General features: G+C 42.3%; 1 protein-coding gene across 6 annotated transcripts in view; it reads right to left on the bottom strand.

The window, feature by feature from the left end:
- The window catches only part of LOC124160239 (rap guanine nucleotide exchange factor 2), a 942071-nt gene that overhangs the window by 200669 nt on the left and 731651 nt on the right, over positions 1–9751 (bottom strand). The window lies entirely within an intron of this gene.

The raw sequence follows: 9751 nt of genomic DNA, 5'->3' as shown, positions 1-9751 counted from the left end.
CCACTTACAGCTGGAGCGTAAGAGAGAGAGAGAAAAGAACGATCATGATAAACACACAGCTACGACTAACCAACTCCAAAAAGAAGCGCGGGGCCCTTTAAATTCCCGTGTATGGGCGAACACACAAGTGTTTGTTGAGGAAGCAAGGAGAAAATCTATCGTGAGGCTGAGTAGAATGCTTACAAATTGAAAGGAGACGAGGTTAAATATAATAGATCGCTGGAACCTAATTCAACGACGAGGCTCAGTGACGCGGATACGCCGGGGCCGCAGCATGAATTAAAAAGAGGGTGATTTAAGTTCTCATTCTGTGCGTTCCATTGGCGTATGTGCCATAAGGGCCGCAGGAGAAGAAGGGTAGTAGCGGGGCTAACAGGGGGAGCAAAAGAACCAGGGGATAGAGAGGAGGGTGAGGGAGTCGGGGTGCTAGGGAATTATGTCCTCGCTACAGACAGAGGGAGACAGTTGGCCCGAGCAAAGGGTTAAGTGGAGAATGAGTTAGGATTGGGACACTGCGCGGTTGCCTGCGAGTGACAATGGAGCCGGAAAATAATGGCGAGGTTTGTCATATAGCGGGGACGATAGCAATAAAGAGTAAGACCACAGGATGGAAAAAGGCGGTGCCAAGGATATACGAATATAAGACCGCTGAGATTTAAAAAAAATTTAAAAATATATAACGATACAGGAAGACACGCGATTTAAAGCTACTTCGAGCGACCGCAATAAATAGATCACATTAAACCAAAATGGATAGAGGAAAAAAATTCTCAAGATATTAAATACCACAATCCACTCTCAACGGAAATAATTGAATATGACTAGAAAAAAATATTCCGTCAGCAGGGACCTTCACCGAAACGAATAGCTTACTGCTAGTAAAAAAATATATGAATAAATTATCAGTAGGAATGAAATATCAATTTGTAAGCTATTCTGGACTCAGGAAAAGATTAGTTCTGATACACCTTATCTGCAAAAGAAATCAAAATTAGTAACTGTGGCATTTGAGATAGGCAAGCCACCTAAATTTACATATTTCTACATTGATCGTTATGAAGGAGAAAAAGGTATCTGGCCATGCAACGGAAAAATCCGACATACGTGGGTTAGAATCTATAGGTTCACGAGTGCAACGAGCCCATATCGCCGCACGAGAAAAGATTTTTTTCCGTGTTAACTTTGCGGTAAAACCCTTTCCGCAAAGCTTTTACTTGCCCTGGCTCAAGTGGAGGGAAAAGTTGAGGGAGCGGTGGGGAATTCAGGGCACGGACTCGTAGTTGGCGCCTTGGGGGGCCGTATTCGTCCCGACACTTGTTGAGAGGTGCGCTCCCAATACACACGGCGCTTGAGGAGCGGCGTGTTACGGCAGCAATGTCCACAACTTGACGCAGATGACTCCGAAAGTGCCGCTCGGGGTCAACCCTCCAAAGGAAGGGACGGAGGGCACTAAGAAGGCAGGACGGCCAACTCTACAGTATCTCCCACGGATGTGAAATTATTTCGTGAATACAAGACAGATAAAACTTACATGCAATCAATTCGTACTTCAGTAAGATGATAATGTAATTATAATTTCTATAATAGTACGGTAAAAGATAAAATATCCGCTCTCATACTGATAAACGTAGAATTCTCTTAAAAAAACTGTTTACATCCCTTTTCTACCGTTTTGTTTTGGTAAAAACTCTTGGCAACACTAAAGGTGTGTCGAAGCTTTGAGGCTACATTAGAGAGAAATATTTCTTTTGATATTTTCTTGAGGAAGATCGTAATAAACACCTTAATATAATCAAAGTTACACTTTGTGAGGTCAGACGCTTTCAACCCTACAATCTACACAGGGATTTTCACAAATGCGTGCTGTTCGTTGACTATTTCGTTAAATTAATTTAGTTTTACACTTTCCAACGCAGATTGATGACAAAACGCAGTCGATTTGAAACAAAACTATTTGAGACTTATCTATCCTTTTATCAAAAAGTTTCATAGACCGAGGAAGACGAGAAATTCTACTCTCAAGGCACGGAAGGGAAGGGATTTAGAGGGAGATTAAAAGGAAAACGAGATTGGAGGAAATTCCCTGAGAATCCTGATTGGGATGAGAGCAAAAAATGGACTAGACACTTAGGCTCTCTTCAGGCACGCACTCGAGTTGTCGGAACACCTGTCGATTGCGGCTTCCAAACATCCACTGAGCACTGAAAGGACAACACTGGCAGCACAATCGCCGGGAACTTAATCCCCGGATCACTCGGCATAAAAAAATTACGCGAGAAGAATTAACTTCAGCGAACAAAGTTTTTCCCCGCGGTTTCAATCATAGGGAGACACAGAAGCGCAAAAGAGTGTTCACGATGGTTTCACGAGTTCAGATTTCATCAACTTGGAAAAATTTAATCCTCTCCCTATATCGAAAACTGATGTTAATATCCGTCACACGATGTGATACACGTCATATATTTGACACAAGCACAAACATTAGAGATAATAAACGCACAGGGCCCAATGGGTATGTGTAACCTTTGGTGGTTTAACAGTAAAAAGAATTAAGAGAGACACATGAGCAGACAAGAAAACGGAGAGGTTCAAAAACATTTCGTTGGTCGATCCATCTGATTTTTTGCCTTGTAGAGTTCTTTTTATATACTACGTCCCTTTCAAAATTTCCAAACACTTGGCGCGAAAAACTTCACACTTATTGATAAAAATGGATGTTTACTTGATAAAACCACGCGATTCAAGCACACATTGAATTGTGTATTGGAAACATACACTGTTTATACATTAAAAAAATAAGAATATCTTTGTGAAATATTTAGCCACTCCTCTGCACCGAGTTTTTCCAAGGGCGATTTTTAATTTTTTTTCCTTCTCACAGCTGGTGACGTAAATTAGCCAAAATTTCCTTTCCACCCATGGAAACTCCACCAAAATTCGCTCAAGTTCACAGCGAATGCCAGCAACGAGAAGTGAGGGCCTCGGCGGGAAATAGGGCGTGATAAAATCCTTATTACCCTTCCGATGACTAGGGTAAGATGGTCAGAGGAGTTAATTTCGAACAGAAGGATAATCCACGAGCGAAGAAGCCTTAACCTCTGCCACAGGCCAGCTTAGAAGAGGAACCTAAACACAAGGGGCAATATCACTGGTAGCAAGCATAAAACATTCCAGCTAACTATCAGAGCTGGAGGTTTTTACTATCAAACAGAAGGATAACGGCAGTGGGAACCCGAATGTCCTCAGCAGGCGGAACAAAACAGCGATAGCACAACCAGGAGCGTCACATAGTCATATTCAGCAAGAACACATTGTTGAACACCAACGTTCCGGCAAAACCAATAGTAAGATTGAAACGAAACACGTCCCGCTTAGTGAATAAATGCGAATGTTCGGCAATCCTCTTCAAAATCAATCCTCGAATTGGAAGCACCGCTAATTTTGAAAACGAATTACACAAGTCTATATACTGAGTTGCCGGTGGAAACCGCTCAAAGCCACCAAGTCGTTTCTAACGAAAACTTTGTTTGCGACTGTCTAAATTCGGTGACAAAAAGCAACCGCTTTAGCTTCCGCCTCCCGATAGGACACTACATCCGACGCCGACACTAAATAACCCACTTCCGCACTCACAACACGAGAAACAAATCACAACAGTTCGTTCACGAGGTTTTGGTCAAACCGGAGAGGAGGAAGACGCTGTTGGCAGGCGCATAGTTACTCCGTGGATTGCCGTTTAATCGAGACATTTCTAAGGTATCAGCAGTACTCTCAAAGTCTCTCTCACACCCAACATAGTCCAAGGAGCTCCAAAAACATGACTCCATGTATCGAGTCAACAACAGTCTCATATTGACGGGTAGAATGCAGCTGATACACAGATGGCAGTCACCACAGAAGAGAGCGAGCGGTTTATTTTTAATTACTTCAGATTCCCGACATCACTGAAATGTTTTGAGTGCTAATCGTGCTTGAAAGTGGAGGACTTTAGTAGTTTACTTCATGACAGGCATTAGTTCCAAGAGCAGTTGAGAGCACAAGGCAAATGCACAAACTCGGCAAGGTCGACAACACAGGAAACCTTCAGATGGCAGAAAGGAGAGAGCGGGCACTTTGTTTTGGAAATGCACCCGACTCCCAACTTCAGTTGAACTCTCAAACATCAGGCCAACTGCACTGGTGACCCACAGGTGGATGAATAACAGTTTCCTTTGCGAAGGTTTAAGTTCCAAAGTACTTTTGTTAACGTAAGGCAAATCCGTCAGCGGAGACAGTTTGACAACACACAAAACCTTCAGGTGACAACCTAACTGAAGGGAATATCCTCACCACACTTTCAGAACTGTTAGGTCCAACTATTCTCTGGTCGCTACTATTCTACCCTATCTTTAGGCCAACCATAAGAGCGAAGCACTTGTCGAATCACTCAAAAACCTTGTCCGACGAATCACACAACACCTAATACGGCCGTCACTCAACCCGGACGATAGGGCCGGCCGCTTCCGGTAGTAAAACGGACCCGGAGGAGGCGTAGTAGCAGTGGTAATGCATGGGGGCACTCGGTCCCCGGGAGGTTCGGCCAGTACGAGACCCGGCACCGGAGTGAGACGAGGCAACGCTGAGCAGGCAACTACGATGGGCGAGAGAGGTGAGTGGTGGGGGTTGTACACACAGATGGAGAAGGGGAGGGGGGAGCGCATAGTGGTAGAGTAAAGGGAGGAAGGGTGGATATGTATAAAGCTTGATGAAGGGAAGGGGGTGATGTATGAAAGGAAGGTGGGGGGCGGGGGGAACGCTGGCAGCGCCGATGCTCTTGCGGCGGGGGTCCCGAGAATCACATCGCACCCGGAGAGAGAAGCAGAATAAGAGATGGAGAGAGAGAGAGAGTGAGAGCGAGAGGAAGATAGAGAGGGGGTGTTACGTTTTGTGCGGAGCCTCCAGTCCATAACATCGATCGTTTCAGGGGAGAGGGGGGGCGGGGGTGTGGGAGGCTGTGGGTTAGAGAGGCGGGAGTGGGGTGGGGGAGGAGATGGAGGAACTTATAAATGGTGAAAGGTGTGTATCGAGGTGCAAACGCCACGTATATAAGCATGCGAATGGAGTGTATGCGTGAGAATAGCGAACGGGGATTGGAGAGATTGGAGAGCGGCTACGGGATTGAAAGGGATCGGAAGAAAGAGGCGCTGCATGACAACAAATACTGCTCAATGCATCTTGAGTAATACCATACGAGAAAAGAGATCAAGTAAAGAAAATTTTAAAAGTATCGCACTATATGTGGTATTTCAGTCTTCCGCGGTGGACTGTGCTGATGAGGGTTTCTCTAATAACTTCCTGGGTCAGTTTATCCATCATCTCCAATGTTTCGACAACTCCTCAGGAACTGAATCCTTTGTCATCATTTTTCCGAGTTTCTGAGACAAAAACACAGTTAGTAGCCGAAACGTTTAAGAAGTTGGATCAACTGACCCGCGGAGTTGCCAGATATACGCTTATAACCGAAATCCACCGGGAAAACTGAAAAACTGAAATAACTCGTAAAGTTCTCCATTTTATATATAAGAGGCGACAAGATTGAAAGGCATTGGGAGAAAGAGGCGCTTCATGACAGCAAATTCTGCTCCATGCATCTTCAGCGATAGCATACGGAAAGTGAGACCAAATACAGAAAAGTTATAAATATACAGCGAAATAAGAAGTATTTCAATCTTTCCCTGTGGATTGTGCGGATGAGGGTCTCTCTGGAAACTCCCCGAGTCAGTGGATACATCTTCTCCGACATTTCGACGATAAACTGTGTTGTCGTCCTCAGGGACTTAGTGACAAAGGACTCAGTCCCTGAGAAGGACTAAGAATTTAGTCGTCGAAACGTCGGAGAAGATGGATCTACAGACGCTGGAAGTTACCCGAGAGACCTTCATAAGCATATTGCACTAATTTCAACTTTTCCTATAAGAGGATACTTGTCTGTGACACCCAATCACGAATTATGATAGCAGCAGAGAAATCAAGAGCCGAAGCATATTTAATGAGTAGGAAGATTTCTCGGGTTCTCTTCCTGGTCTAGGGGATGATTGGCGCCGAAGTTTTAAAGGCTGAGCAGAATGATTCACTGTGAAGATTTCAGAGTACGCCCTATAATCGTCGCACAGAGGCGATTCCGACAAAATTATGGCCAAAACCCCAAAATCCTAAAAAGCAAAACAATTGCAAGTTCAAATAACTGAGAAATAATGATTTGAAAGAATAATTATTGATTTTGCGAATGGGGATTGGAACGGATTGACACAGTAGAGAATGGTATTTTATGTATATATTTATCATGTTCTGAGCATCATCCTTGAAGCAGAAAGCAATTAACAAGGAAGACGATCTTGGCTCAGCAAAAACAACAGTAATTACATGAAAACGAAAATACAAATATCGCATTCATGATGCAAAAACAAGAGAGGATAAGAAATAAACGAGGATTAAATTTTTACAATACTCCCAACTAGCCAAGAACTTGACTCAATAAAAAGAGCAACAAAACGAAAACTTTAGGTATTGAGAGGTATGAGAAAAGAGAAGCGCCACAATGAAAAATATGAAAAAGAAAATTTAACAAAACTAACAGTTCCAGGATTTATTATGTGAAATTCCTCCATCATGGAAAAAATACATCATTTACAAAAGGTCAGCAAGAATATATTAATTCCTTAGAGCTGTAGACGATTTTCAATCAAAAATATGATTTCTCACGTGGTAACATAAATTTCAGGAACACAACGGATCAAAGCATTTACGTCTTAGAGGAAAGATGCTTTTTAGAAAGGTTCTTAAAATTTAATCACATTCCGCAAACCAAATTTCAAAAAAAATTTGAACTCGTCGATGGCCTTTTCATACACTACTTTCGGGGCGACAGACTGAACCCAATTTCAATATGGATGACCACTATGAAAAATACCAAGGTGACCTTAAGGTGAAAAGCAGATTTCGAGCGCTATATTTTACTGTGATAACAGCCTTCGAACGATGATTCGCAGTTTTCGTCGTTAGTCGTCGATTTTCAGACAACTCTTTTAACCCAAGATACAAAACCACATTCGATACATCGATGTCCAACATCGACTTAGGGGTTTATGGATTAATTCCGCCCAGCCAAAAAGGATGAAAAAACTGCCCATCGAACAAGGCAATAAGCCACGGTTTGCGACCTTCAACTGTACAATCCAATAAACCGACCGATCAGCTCTCAAAAGCTTCAAACAGACAGACATGCGTCCAATACACCACAGTCCCGCGAACCGACACGATGCTACTATCTGTGCCGCTGAGAATGAAATGAAGAGCGCCACAAACAAGAATGCATAGCACGGCTTTATATTCACGAGCGATGCATACGGAAAAATCCTATGTGAGACTGGAAGTGAGGGCAAAAGGAACTATTGGTGATTGAATTGTTGATGACCTTCATTGGATTTGACACCATCATTGAAAAATTAGGATTAAAAATACCTCAGTGCATTTTATTTTTATTTTTCTGAAGCCTTACTGGTGGTGTGTTGTGGTCTAGTGATTACAACGAATGGTTCGCGATCAAAACATTCCGGGTTAATATCTAGATGAATCCAAGGAAATTTTATTTATTTTATTTTCAAACCACCGAACACAGCTCATATTGGCCATTTTATATCGGGGTATTCAACAGATTTAACAATTAAACGTACACGAACAACCATGCCCTGTACAGGGGAAATCTACCCAGGCGGGACTCGAACCCGCGACCTCTTGTTTGGCAGGCGAGGACGTTACCCCGCCACCACCGAGGCCGGCAAACACCAGAAAAGACCCTCGTTGGGCGAGGTAACCTCGGACAAGGCTCTGTCATCCTTCGCACCCTTTCTGTCATTCACCTGTTTCATACATTAATTGGGTTGAGCTCTCCCTTGGCATGTTGAAGTAATTCTCCAGGGTGGCGCATGAAATAAACGAGTGGATGTGTCTTAAAGACATTCCATTAAATACATTTTCCATCACAATGGAACTGAGAGGCTATAATACGGATCAATACCGCACATGCTATGCATAAAAAACATTCATGGTAGTGTAATTAGTTTATGTATTCTACACGATTAATCCTCAAGTTGGCTTGTGTGATATGAACAGTGAGGAAAAGCAACGACGATATGTACGGCATAGATGGAGAGGAGAGTAGTCTGCCTGACGAGAAGGCAAGGAGATGTGGATGAAGCGCTCACGAAATCGTAGAGAGGGGAAGCTTAGAACTGAGTCCGAGAAGCGTATGTAAAGTAAGGGTCTAAGGAGATGAAAAAAATAGGATATACAGTTTTAAATGAGAGGGGATAATCCTAGTAAGGAATCAAAAGTCGGAAAGCCAATATCACATTTTTGATTGCATGTCTATATTTCATTTTCAATGCTTTTCTTTTTTTCACAATTACTTCAATATGTTGTATGCTCAATAGAATGTTAACTAGTTTAAGCTCACCACCATTGTAAAATTGGTGCTTTTAGACGTATTGTACCCACATCTAATAACTATTATTATAAAAGCCAATATGCGATGGGGGGCAAGATCACTCATTCAGTAATTCAACCCTGAAGGTAGTTTCGATTGGTGAGGATACAGCTCACCCCAGACAAAGCCTTAGGGTTGTGGATATAGAACATTCAGAGAAGGGGGGCTTTCAACTTTCTTTCCATGGGTCACTTCGTACTTCCGAGGCTTTTCAGTGGCTTCATCCGTGATTCGAACCACGGACACTATGATCAGAAGCTAATGCTCTTGCTATTGGGGCACCACCCTTCCTTGGGGATAGGTTGCGGTGACTAAAAAAATGCTCTTCGTAAACTTTCGACCGGTTCCTAAGAATAGAAGAAAAGCTGTTTTTTTTCAACTTTAAGCATAGGAAGAGAAATAAAAAACGAGTTTCTAGACATTACGCGATAAATTTGGCCGCATTATTATTAATTACTATGTAAAATTAATGCACATAATTTTTATGATTTTATGCTTTCAAAGAAAGAATTAAAGTTGTCGATTGCATTGATATTGAATTATTGAATATCGAAAAAAAGCCTGGTCACCAAGGAAATCATTGCTCACGAGAGATCTCCTTCTGATGTAGGACCTGTGACAACCTAAGTAAATAAAAAATGGGGGAAAAAGATAACACACAACGTATTTAATGAAGAAAGAAGTTATTAGGACTTCGATATTCAAGAAAAATTACCTCAAGAAGGATATAACCTTCAATGAATAACTTAAAAAAGACTTCTAAACCCCAGTACGAATTTCTCATACACTGAACACAACTGATGAATGGCCAAAGGTGAAGAGGACAAAGACATTTCAGAGAGAAAAAGATCACTATTTAATGACGGATCATCATTAGGGGTTCAACAAGAATAACCTGGACGAACTTTTCGTAAGAGTTATAAAAAAAACCTGCCAGCAAGCGTCGTCATCGTCAAAGATTACTATTTTTCAAAGATTCGCATCAATCCCTACTCCCAAAAATTACTTCCTTATATTTCTTTCACGAGGTGAAGTGGTGCACTTTTAAGTCGATGGCGCACAGTGTTGAGGTTGAGGGTCAATATGAAATAAAAAAGAAGGAAAAAAATCGAAAATAAAAAAACATGAAATCGCCGACGCGAGGGCTGTGGTGACGACACACAAATGCCAAGAGCCTGCCTTAACGGCTGCCGTTAAAAGCGTATCAAAATGCCACCACGGGAGGCA

Source organism: Ischnura elegans, chromosome 6 (assembly GCF_921293095.1).
Source record: "Ischnura elegans chromosome 6, ioIscEleg1.1, whole genome shotgun sequence".
Lineage (NCBI taxonomy): Eukaryota > Metazoa > Arthropoda > Insecta > Odonata > Coenagrionidae > Ischnura > Ischnura elegans.
The sequence above is the reverse complement of the archived record's forward strand: the minus strand, read 5'-3'. Positions and strand labels throughout refer to the sequence as shown.